General features: G+C 47.7%; 1 protein-coding gene across 1 annotated transcript in view; it reads left to right on the top strand.

Moving 5' to 3' along the window:
• tshz3b (teashirt zinc finger homeobox 3b) overlaps positions 1–11851 on the top strand; it is a 34714-nt gene that overhangs the window by 1339 nt on the left and 21524 nt on the right. The window lies entirely within an intron of this gene.

Here is an 11851-nt window from a genome sequence, read left to right as displayed (position 1 = left end):
AGCATCTGTAGTTAAAAACAGACAGCTGGATTTATTTTTCTAATTTGTACAGTTTTAACCCAAGGTGTGTTTGGAGTGTGTGAGAGTTTTTTCTGATTTTGAAGCAAATTATTTATATTTTATTTTGCCCCCCCCACACACACACACACACCTGTAGGCTGCATGTTTGATGAAGTGAATTTTCAGAATAAACCTTCAGCTCTTCACAGAGGTCAAAGGTCAGTGTGAGCTCTAGGAAAAGGTTTGGTCGTGCTCAGTGTGGACCCAGCGCCTTGAGTCTGCCGACTCCGATGGGTTTTTTGAGGATTACCGAATAACTGACAGAAAACAAAGTCGGATTTATCTTGTTGTTTTTTAGTTGATGGATTTTTAAAACATTTTTCTCTCATTTTTAGTACTGTCGTATTTCGGAGTTTCTCGTTGTTCCTCCGGCCGTCGATTTATCCTTGATAATCGGGGGCTGGTCCTTCCCGGCCCTCAGATTTTTCCACCTCTGTTTTCTTTCCCTCCTCCTTCAGTTTCTGGGAAAGACTTCTCTCCCCAAGTAAAGATTAGTTCACGGGCCACAGAGCGAGGCGGGAGCGAAGCTGGAAAAGAGCTTAATGGACAGTCGCCATCTTTGATTTGACGCCTGATTGATCACCCGTCACCCGACCGAGCCTTTGATCTGTTCATTCCCAATAAGTGTCAATAAATCACCCCCTCCTCCTCCCCCCAGACCGGCTGAAGTCACGTCGATCTCACAAACTTCAGCGCTCGCCTTGTTCTGTTGTTAGCACTCAGCTTAACATCTCGCTGAATCACAGATCATTTCACAATGACCTTTAACCTTTGGTGTTTGGCTTTAACTGGAGGATTGCTGACCACACACGCACACACACACACACACACTGTGGTGTTACAGATGTGAGGCTTTGCTTCATATTTGATTCAATCATCTGAACTCTGACAGGCACATTTATCAGAGGCTCTTATGGTCAATCAGAGCCAGGGGGGTGGGGGGGTAATGGACATGCTGGGCGGGGTTAAAGCGGCGGATGGATGCAGGAAGCTAAACGATGGATTTCTTTCTTGAGAATAAACGTGCCAGCTGAAGGAGGAGCTTCATTTGAAACTAGCAGCCACGTCCTATTTTCCTCCTTCTCTGCTCTCCTCTCCTTTCCTCTCCTCCTCTCCTCCTCTCCTTGTCCTGCAGCTGCGAGCTGAGCGGTTTTGGAGGACTGAATTTGAGAGGGTGATTCAAACTGGTTGCCATGTCGTGACAGAGTTCTGGGAGGGTGATTCGCAGTTTTGGGCCGAGGAGCCTGCTTTTCCTTCAGCGTGCTCCTCCGTGACGCTGATCTGTTTCCCGAGCAGCACGTGTGCTCAGAACACGCTTGTCTGAGAGGTGAAAGTTTGGTCGTGCACGCCACAGCGAGCTCACAGCGCCCGCTCCACATGTGCAGACTGGTTTTACTGGACGCTGTGTTTCTCATCTAAAAGCACATTTGTGTGTTTCCGTGTCAGTGTGAGCGTGCTCAGAGGATTGATCCTGCAGGCCGGGGCGGCGCAGTGGCGCAGCGGTTAGCAGCGTGGCCTCACAGTGAGGAGGTGAATCTGCTGCTCCTTCTCTCACTCACATTTTCTCTTTGTAACCAAACCTCGCCGTTTTCTTGGCGTTTACATTTTTGAGTCTCTGCTGAGCTCTTCTGAACATTAGACCTGTTTCTTCTCCCCTTCACCGCCCGACACACACACACACACGCTTCCTGCCGTGGTGACGGAGCGCGCTCAGCTGTCTTAAGAGGAGTTGTTTTGCCAGCTTCATTAGCGTTGTGCTAATTAGCCGAGCAGCTGATGGATCTGTGACAGGCCTAATGATCGGAGATGACAAGCTCTGCACGCTGTCACGCTCGCCAATTAGCTCTGCGCCATCGCTGGATGTAATCAACGTGATTGTACGCCGTCCGCGTTTGCCTCCCGTCCACCACGCTGCAGGTGAGGGTTCACTCGAGGTGACGGTCCTGAGCAGGAGGCTTTATTTTTTCCGAGCTCGTGACATCAGCGGGCTTTTGTCCCCAGGCTTCAAAGTCACACTTCATTGTTCTCACACAGGAAGTTCCACCATCAAACAGCACAGCGCCGTTATTTACCCGCAAACAGAAAAACACCATCATCAGTGAGGCGCCTGCACGCCTTACATTTGAATTACAAGTCCTCACACACACACAGACACACACACACACTCGTGTGAGGACAACAAAAGTCTTAGTTCATAGGAGTGTGTGTGTGTGCGCGTGAGTGTGTCAGCGTTTCCATGATGTAACGAGATCCGTCGTTAAAGTTCAGCTGGTTGAGTTTGTTTAAAGTTTTGATGATTATCTTCCAAACTGCAGCTTTTTATCATAATTTGGTAAAATCAGGTGACAATGAGGATGAAGATCATGTGACTCATGATGTTCTGGGTGAGCCGATCACTGTGAGGCGTTCAGGCTCAAACGGAGAGAAGGTTGGCGCTTTCCTCATTGTGCAACGTCTTTCAGTAGAAACGATTCGGAGACTTTTCGAGCTCCAAAAGTCACGTTAAGGTTTGTCAGATGATCTTTGAGCTCTGGTTAGTTGTAGAAACACGCCACTTGTCTCTTATTTATTTCACCTGTTAGTGAACAGCACACACACGCACACACACACGCACACAGACACACACACAAGGCTGCTGAAGACGCTCAGGTATCAGAGGTCGTCCTTTTTCCTCGGATTAAGGCGATGTTCTTGAAGAACCCAGCGCCGTCACGTTTTCGCGCCCCTGCCCTCAGCTGCTGCAGGTTTGGTCGCTGGTGAACCAACACGGGCCACACACGTTTTCCCCTCAACAGAGGTGCTGCGGGTCTCTTCATCTCTGGAACCGCTGACGACTGTTTTCTTCTTTTGACTTTGTTAAAATCAGATTTTAAGCTGAAAATTGAAAATGCCAGATGTCTACCACGACTCGGATGTTCGGCGTCCTCGACGGCTCGGTGGACGATTGCAGCAGTTAGAATAATAAAGCGTCGCGTTCTCAAACACAAACTGTTGAGTTGGTTTTTTACAGGTCTTAGAAAACAATGTGAGGAAGAAGCCTGTCTCCAGCCAAGCGGCACTTTTCTGATGTCACAGAGTTAAAGTGGGAGTGGCTTCCACCGCCTGCTCCAACGTGGCCGATCGGCAGCAGCTTCAAAAAAGGCCGTAAAAGGATTTTTAAGAAAACATGATCTGATCACGAACCAGCATTATTCGGGTGACTCGATATTTGAGGATCTTTCTCACGTCCGGCCTGCTGTAATCAGGCGGTAACCACGGTAACAATGCTATGAACCGCTACGTATGGACATTTGATCACGGTTTCAGAGTTGTTACGATGTTTCGACGTCATTATTTGTTTGGCTCGCACACTGTGATTGGTTCCTTAAAGCTGGGATATTACTGGTTCCCCAGCCTGCAGGGCGTTCACTCGTACGTAACCTTGTCTACAAGCCGTTCGATTCAGCTTTGTTTATACAACCCCAAATCTCAACAACAGTCACCTGAAGGTGTTTATAAAGTAAAGACCCGGCAATCAGAAACGGGAAGCAAAGAGACATCCATCAGAACAAGGATCAGGTGGAGGTGGATGGCTGCTCCTCATGGGAATCCCCCAGCAGCCTACACCTATTGGAGCATAACTAAGAGAGGATTCAGGGTCACCTGATCCAGCCCTAAATATATGCTTTAGCCAAAAGGAAAGTTTCAATCTTAAAAGTAGAGATAGTGTCTGATTAGTGAACGTGAGTGGATCTCAGCTGAGAGGACGCGTCTGAAACCAAACAGGAAGTGTCACCATCATGAGTCGGCAGGCCGCGTCAGGTTCAGGCGGAGAACTTAGAAGTTTACCTGAAAAATAAAAAGTACACTTCAGGAAAAATAATGAAATGATGTGTTGTGCACAAAGAGAAGGACCCAAAGCAAAGCAGGTTTGGTGTTTTTGTGGTTCTCAGACTCGGAGACGTAGCCTTAAAATTTGATCTTTATCTGGAGTAAATATATGAGGTCAGATGTGCTGTGAGGTCAGAGACGTGGTCTCTGAAACTCGTTCAGCGTGAGGCTGGAACACCGAGGCCATCGTCTGTGACCTGCTGGGGTTAAACTCGGCCCCTTAATGAAATGTTTGAAACTGGCGGACGCTGTGATTGTACTGTAGTTAAATATTGGATCATAAGGATGGACAGCAAGCCATTGACACTGTAAAGCAGATTATGTGCACGAGCGGGAGGAAGCAGAAAGGAATGAAGAAGCCGGTGAGCAGACAAACGACAGTCACGGGGGGGCAGGGGAGAGGAGCCCCCCCCATTCCTCCAGGATAAGTGGCTGATGGTTTATAAACAGTGTTTCTTCTCCTCCTCTCCCACAATCCTCCGTCACGGCTCCCATTAGGTTGACAGCTGTCAATTAGGCTCCCTTGGTCTGGCGCTCTGCACTTTATTGCCGGCAGTTGATGCTGTCATTCGCTCCCAGTTTCGCCTTGAGCGTTATCACGAGCGCTCAAACAGCCGATAGCTGATGCATCAGCAGTTATTTCTTAAATTGGCTCACAAGGCTGCATCCGCTCCTCATTTCTTCTCCCCCCTCTCCTCTGTCTGTCTGCTCTCTGCTCGCCTCCTCTTCCTCTCCAAACACCCTGGTGTGGGGGGGGGGGCAGAGATTTTGGTATGAAGTCAGAACAACAGCAGCTAAAACATCAGCAGCGTGTGTTTAACGCGAAATCGTTTTCATTCTTGAAGCGACGCAGAGAAGGCGTGACGGAGGAAAGAATGACCGCTGGAACCAAGCAGGTGTGTGTGTATTCAGGATGAACAAGGTTTCTGTAACACACACACACACACACACACACACACACTGCTCTCACAGATTATTACTGAGACAGCTACACAGCCTGCTTTGAGATTTTCTTTGCTGCCACACTCTTCATCACAGAGCATTCCTAATCATCGTCATCATCTCCCTCAAACTCTGAATGATGCTTCTCTTTAAGAAGCTCGGCCGTTCCTCTCCAACTGCTGCCTTTATTTTTACGGCCTGTTGGACTTCCTGTCATGCTCAGGAGACACATCAAGAGACGAGAGGCCCAGTTGGAGGATGAGTTAGTGTTGAGACAAGGTGTGTGTGTGTGTGTGTGTGTGTGTGTGTGTGTGTGTGTCTGTTTGTTTTGAGTGTCATCTGGGCTCAGCTCCAGGTCTGGTTTCTTCTTACCCTCAGTGGGGGTTCCCTTTATGTCTGCGAAATGTGTGTGTCCTTCGCTTTCCCACGGAGGCTTTGGCCTAACCCAGACGAGACTGGCAGCCATCAGTCTGTGTGTGTGCGTGCGTGTGTGTGTGCGCGTGTGTGATGAAAGGCAGGAGAGCCGGCAGCGAGGACCCGTCTGAAGGTCCGGTAATCAGGGCCAGCCTAAGCTGACATCCTCCTCCGGCTGACAGGGCCTTCCTCTTCAGTCACACACACACACACACACACACACACACACACACACACACACACACACACACACACACACACACACAGATCAGAGCCTCTGAAAGTTTTGATCTGAGTGCCGTGTTTGTGAGCCAGCACTGAGCTGAAAGCAGGCAGGAAAAGTGCAGCAGAACTTTATTTAACTTTAAACGTATTAATATATCAAATTTATTGAACTTTAACCTGCAATCAGGTCAGAGGTCAAAGGTGAACCTGCTGCCAGTTTTACTTTCTTACCTTGTTTGAGGGTTTCAGTCCTCCATCAAACTGAAATCCGTACTCTTTCAGATTTTCATCCCCAAAATCAGAACAGATCAGCAGCTGTGGAGGACGTCCGATCGTTGTTATTACAGTTTCGTCCTTTAAGAGTGATTTCAGGCTGTAGATACAGTTTCTTTGTCCAACAGTGTCTCCACCACACAGTTTTTCGCATCCTCTCTGAGGATGAAGCTTGGGTTGTTCACAGACGGCCAGTTTTGGTCACAGGTAGCCGATCACTTCCTGTTTGAGGGTTTGTCTTCAGGCTCGGTGGATGCTGCTTCTTTTTTTATTTTTTAACCATTCAACATCCCAGAAAACCCGACTGTACGCTCAGAGCACCACACACAACGATCTGCATGGAGCAGACGAGTGTGTGTGTGTGTGTGTGTGTGTGTGTGTGTGTGTGTGGAGGCAGGTGAGAGAGAGAGTCGTCCATGCTGAAAGCAGGGAGGGGGCGAGGAGGAGGAAGGCTGTTTTATTTTCTACTGTGAGGGCCTGTTGCTAATTAATGTTTCTTGGTCGGTTTCTGTCGGAGCTGAGTAATGTTTTTGATCTTTATGCCTGATAACTGCATACCTAATGAGATTTCAAAGCTGGTGGAGATGGGAGTTGCTGCTCCCTGCAATTATTGACAGATGCCTTTTCTCCGCCACTGGCTGCCGCGCCATAAATCCTTCCTCAGTAATGAGCTTGAGAAGTGCCACCCTGCCAGTGAGCTAATGAAACCGAGCAAGGGGGGCCGTGTGTGTGTGTGGGTGCAAAAGAGTGCATCACACTCCTCTGACACATTTTTTTCTCTTTAAATGCACTCTGCAGATGTCAGCCACCTCGGCTGCCAGAGAGAAAAGAGGCAGGGGGAAGACGGCGAGCCAGGAAAAAAGCGAGACAAAGCCCGAGTTTGGGTTCAGGTTACAGCCCAGTGTTCAGGCCATTTGTCTGCGTTTGCCTGTTTTATTTGAAATACTAGCATCTCTGTTGCCAAACAGGACTGTGATTGATACCCCCCCCCAAATCCCCGCCTGCCTGCCCACATCCACCAGCAGCTTCTCCCTCTTTAATTCTCAATGAACTCCTCTTCTACTTCTTCTTCTTCTTCTTCTTCTGTGTCAATGCTCGGTTGGCCATGCTCGGTTTGTAGAAGTCAAATGTGACTTTTAGTCTTGAATATTTTAGTCACTCATGGTTGCACTAACCCTAAATCCAGGGCCCGGTGTTCAAAAGTAATCTGGCAGGATTGATCCGATCCAGTGAAACCAAATCCAGAAATCTGGTTGTTCACAGGAAAACCAGGATTATGTGATCGTAGAAGATCAAACTGGATCCAGTCGGAGTTGTTCTCTGCATTTCAGCAGGATAAGGATTAATATCAGTCCTGATCCCAGCAGAGGACTGGATCCAGACTGGATTACAGGAAAAATGAAATCAAAACTGGAAGTGTATCAAACGACTTTGTATTCAGTACATGATAACTGTTTTCATACATTTGTTAGTTTACTTATGATGCTCTGTACTTACAGTTCATAGATAAATGTAAGATACCACAAACTGTGAGCTGTGTGGTAAAATCAAGATTATGAAGTAAGAGTTTAAAGGTGATCACAGCAGATGAGTTTGATACCCACACAGCAGACTTAATCACTGTATAATGACAAAGGATAAAATAATGAATGTATTGCTAATTAAATATTCCATGAAATGTCTGTTAATATCAAATTTATAATTCATTCATTTTGTTAGTTTTGGTGCCACTGCAGCCCATTAAAAGTGCTGATGATCCAGATTTCTTTAGTCCTTAAAGTCTGTACCTGGGGCAGATTGACCCTTTGACGTTTTCCATGGAAGGATCGTTTTTATCCGGATTACACACGACCAGTCGCGTCCTGGACTGACAGCACTGGATGGTGCTGACTAAAGCTAGCGTGGTCTGGGGCATCAGGAGCTACTTTCAGACACACATCAATCTGCATATGAATAATCAGGGTGCATCATGGGTAAAATTCAGTCGGGTCCAAAGTGTTTCTGTTTTTGTGGTTCTGAAATGAAGCAAACTTAGATTTCAGCTTAAAACCCAAAAGTGTGATTTTCCTGCAGAGACCATGTACAGGTGTGTGTGTGTGTGTGTGTGTGTGTGTGTGTGTGTGTGTGTGTGTGTGTGTGTGTGTGTATGTGTGTGTTGCATGTATTCGGAGGCCTCTGAGAGGCGAGTGGTGTGTCGCTGCCAAACAGTCGATTTCCCACTCTCGTCCACTCCATACATCACAGACCCGCCCTTCTCTCCTGACACAGTGACGTGTGTCATTTATCAAACACGGCCTTGCCAGGCCTCGTGTGTGTGTGTGTGTGTGTGTGTGTGTGTGTGTGTGTGTGTGTGTGTGTGTGTGTGTGTGTGTGTGTTTGTGTGTGTATTAGAGTAGGGCAGAGATCTCCTCTAGGAGAGGAGGAGGGTTTGTTTCCTCTCGTGGTGATCAGAGAGGAAACAGAAACTTTAAACGCTGTTTTACGTGCTTGTGTTCTTATAGAGCATCATGAATAATTACAGCTTATAGCTATGTAAACTTCCGTGTGTGTGTGTGTGTGTGTGTGTCCAACACACACCCACACACACACCCACACTCACAGAACCTGTCCTCTGATTCAAAGGGAGGCCTTACAGGAAGAAGATGGATGCTCCTTAAAAAGAGCCTGTTGATGGATATGAATCTGGCCCCTCATTCATCACTGTTACATTATTTAGACTGGATCCCTGCAGAGCTGTAGCCCGACATGCTGGGGTGTCGGGTTACGGGGGGGGTGTCTATATGAACTACAGGAAGAGTGAGATTAAAGGTGTGAGCAACCACAGCAGTCATGATTGTGACTGAACACTGCAACCTAATGCGAGGCTGCATGTTCTCCACGTGGCGGTTCTCCGAGTTCTCCGGCTTCCAGTCCAAACACCAGCTGGAGACTGTGAAGCTGCTAATGGACGAGAGCTAGATAAAGAGCTTGAAGTGAATGTCAGTCTAAAGTGCTTTGCCTGGTCGGTGATTCACTTGTTACCGGGGTATATCGCCACGGTAACACGGATGCTGCAGACTCGAGCTACTCTGGAGCAGGAGGACAGAAGCACCAGCAGGCCCATTTTTCACACGTGTCCTCACAGCTCTGAGGTAAACTGGGACATGGAAGGACAGAGTTAAAGTCCAGCTGGTTTCAGACAAGGATGAAGGGCTGGTGTCTTCCTCAGAAACTCACAGCCATGTCACAGTAGCTCCACAACAACACGCTTCTCTGCTCGAGGCTACATTTGTTGCTGCTTCCTGCTCACACCTGAATCTACCGGTGCTCGGGCTGCAGTGGGATGGTTAGCCTGGGGTTTAATTATTGGCTCAAAATCATTAATCTGGAGTGACAGAGATCCTGGATGCCTGGCTGTATTTTTTGCGTCCTATCTCTGTGGGCTCTGATTGGTCCCCAGGTTCAGGCTGTGGGCTTGGCCACCTCCCGGCCGCTTCTGTAGATTCACTGCTAACCCCGCGAGAGTTCTCGGTGAGAACTCGGCACGTAGCCTCCATGGATCCTCCTCGCTGCTCCTTCCAGTGTTTTTTGAAGCGCCGCCTCCTCCCCTGCCCTCCGTCGCTCCCTCTCCTCCCAGGTTTCTATAGCACTGAGGCAGACGTGCTGATTTATTGTGGCCATCCGTCTCTGCTCCTCATCCATCACGGGCCGTTGCTAGGCGATCATGGCAGCAGCTGTTTGCTTTTGAGTTCAACAGAGGGGCCGTCAGTCAGCGGCGGCAGGTGAAAAGCATTACCGACGTGCTGTTGTCACGGCGAATAATTAATCAAAGGCGGCAAAGATAATTAAAAAGATATGACCCTTGCTGCTGCCGCTTGGTCCCAGGTTTGTCCAGGAAAGAGGAGGAAAAAAGAAAAGGTGAGAGTAACAGGACTCCTCATCACTGCTATCGCTCAGTAGTTCTTTAAGATTCCTCCTGCTCTCGCGTGACCCCCCCTCCTCCTCCTCCTCCCTCAGACGAGTGGAATGAGTGAGTGCTGATAAAACAGGCTCTCCTGCTCTAATTAATTAGGAGGAGATGGGCTGGAAAAACCAGAGAAAGGCTTTAAAAAGGCTTCACGGAGGGATGGAGAGCGCTCTCAGAGTGCTGAAGATCCATCCGTCACCTCCGGTTCAGAGAGCCAGCTGAGAGTCAGCCGCTCTGCTCAGAAAAACATGATGTTTGCGTTTAAAGACGGAGTCATGTGACCCAGTTGATTGATGTGGATTCACCACAAAGGTGTCGGCGTCTGCAGGTCTTCTGTCTGCTGCTCATTTTGTTCTTCGTTAAATCCTCAGAGCCCGTTTGTGTATCTGCAGACAGCAGAGCAGAGACATCCACCGCAAAGCGAGATCACCTCAGAACATCTGGAAGCACATCTGCCGTCCGAAGACGAGCCGCTATAAAAGCCGTTTGATTCTGAGTCCGCTACGTTTCCAGAAAATCAAGAACCTTCGCGTTTCTGTGTCAACCTCCGCCGTACTCAGAGGACCCGAGCAGAAACGGCGCCTTGCATCCACTTTCAGAAGTTTCTGTGCAAATTATTCTTATATAACTCCTATAAGTGTTTAACAGCCAAAAAGCTTCCAAACATGCACACCTGTGGGCTGTGGGAGGAAACTCACCTGAACCTGAGAGACCTGAATTTGTCAAATGTGTTCGAAGTTTTCCTTTTAGCTTCATTTAGATGGTCTGTTATTTATTCCCACACACTTGGCGTGGAGCGCCCACAGTTTTGTTGTACATGTACGATAGAAGGCTTTTCTCTTCAGTTAATATTCAACCTCATTTCTATTTGTATTTATTTTCTGATACAGAACTTTAAAGCTAGAAGAAGCTACTGTAAGTACTGTGTACCTGTTGTACCAGTGTAGGGGTGATACTGCCTTAAAATCAAAGCTGTGTAAGTAAAAGATGGCGGTTTGCGTCCCTCTCTCCACCGAGCTGCTGTCGCTGATGACGCTTCCTAATTTCAATCTGCTGAAACAAGGATACTCCGTGCAGCAGTCCTGACTCAGCACGCATCAAATGTGAGCGCAGAAGTAGCCTCAGTAGCTTTTTTTCCCCAGGAAATTCAAAAAGCACAAAATAATATAAAAATATGGAGTTTAACAGGAAGTAAAGTCGGTGGATGTGCAGTTTCAGTAACAACTCACAGCGTTAAGCAACAGTTCCTCCCACCGGAGAAAGTGTGATGCAAACTAAAATGATTATTTCAGTTATTTCATGGTTCAGGCTCTGCAGTTCACATCGATTTGTGTTTTGTGCACGTTTAGGGACAGACATGAAGCCTTTCCCTGAGCGTGTGGGCTCACTCATCTGGAAACATCGCTCCGTCATCGTGCACGTGAAAACCGGTAACGATGAAAATGACTCGAATCGTTCGATGTTTGAATGTGAACGTTTCCCCCAGTGTGACCTGAGAGGAAAACATTATTATCAGTCTGACTTTAGGCGGTTAGCAGCATTGGAGGCGCTTCAGTGTTTGGTGCAATCAGCTCCCACCTTTCCTTTCATCACATCATTTTAATTCAGTTTGCTGTCAGCACGTGTTTCCATACAGACTCAGATGTGAGTGAAGAATGATGATTGTGGATTAAATGACTCCTTTTGGTGATTTTGTGTGTGTGTGTGTGCGCGTCGCTGGTCTTTGTGTTGTTTCCGTCGGAGCTGACCTGTCTGTGTCAGGTCTGTGATCTGCGTTTCCACAGTATGACGGGAACTCTAAGGTGTGTTCGTGTCTGAAAGAGATTTTGGGCTGACTGAAGTGGGTGAAAGATGTTCACAGTGGGCTGGACGATAACTCAGAATTAAAGTTATGATTCGTTGTATCTTCATCTGTAGAAGCTCAAACTAAGATTTTCTTCATTCAGAAAGGTGGATGTAGAAGATCAGGAGGTTTCGTGTAGGTGAGCCTGAGGGAACGAGCTGTTGCCTTGACAACGGGGTCGTCAACCTCAGACGCACCCACTACTCTGACCTGACCGCTGAAAGCACAAGCCTGCGTCCTGCCACGTAGTTTTTTTTAAGGTCTTTCAGTTTTATTAC

The sequence above is a fragment of the Oreochromis aureus genome, linkage group 1, assembly GCF_013358895.1.
Source record: "Oreochromis aureus strain Israel breed Guangdong linkage group 1, ZZ_aureus, whole genome shotgun sequence".
Lineage (NCBI taxonomy): Eukaryota > Metazoa > Chordata > Actinopteri > Cichliformes > Cichlidae > Oreochromis > Oreochromis aureus.
This window is presented reverse-complemented; position numbering and strand designations above follow the sequence as displayed.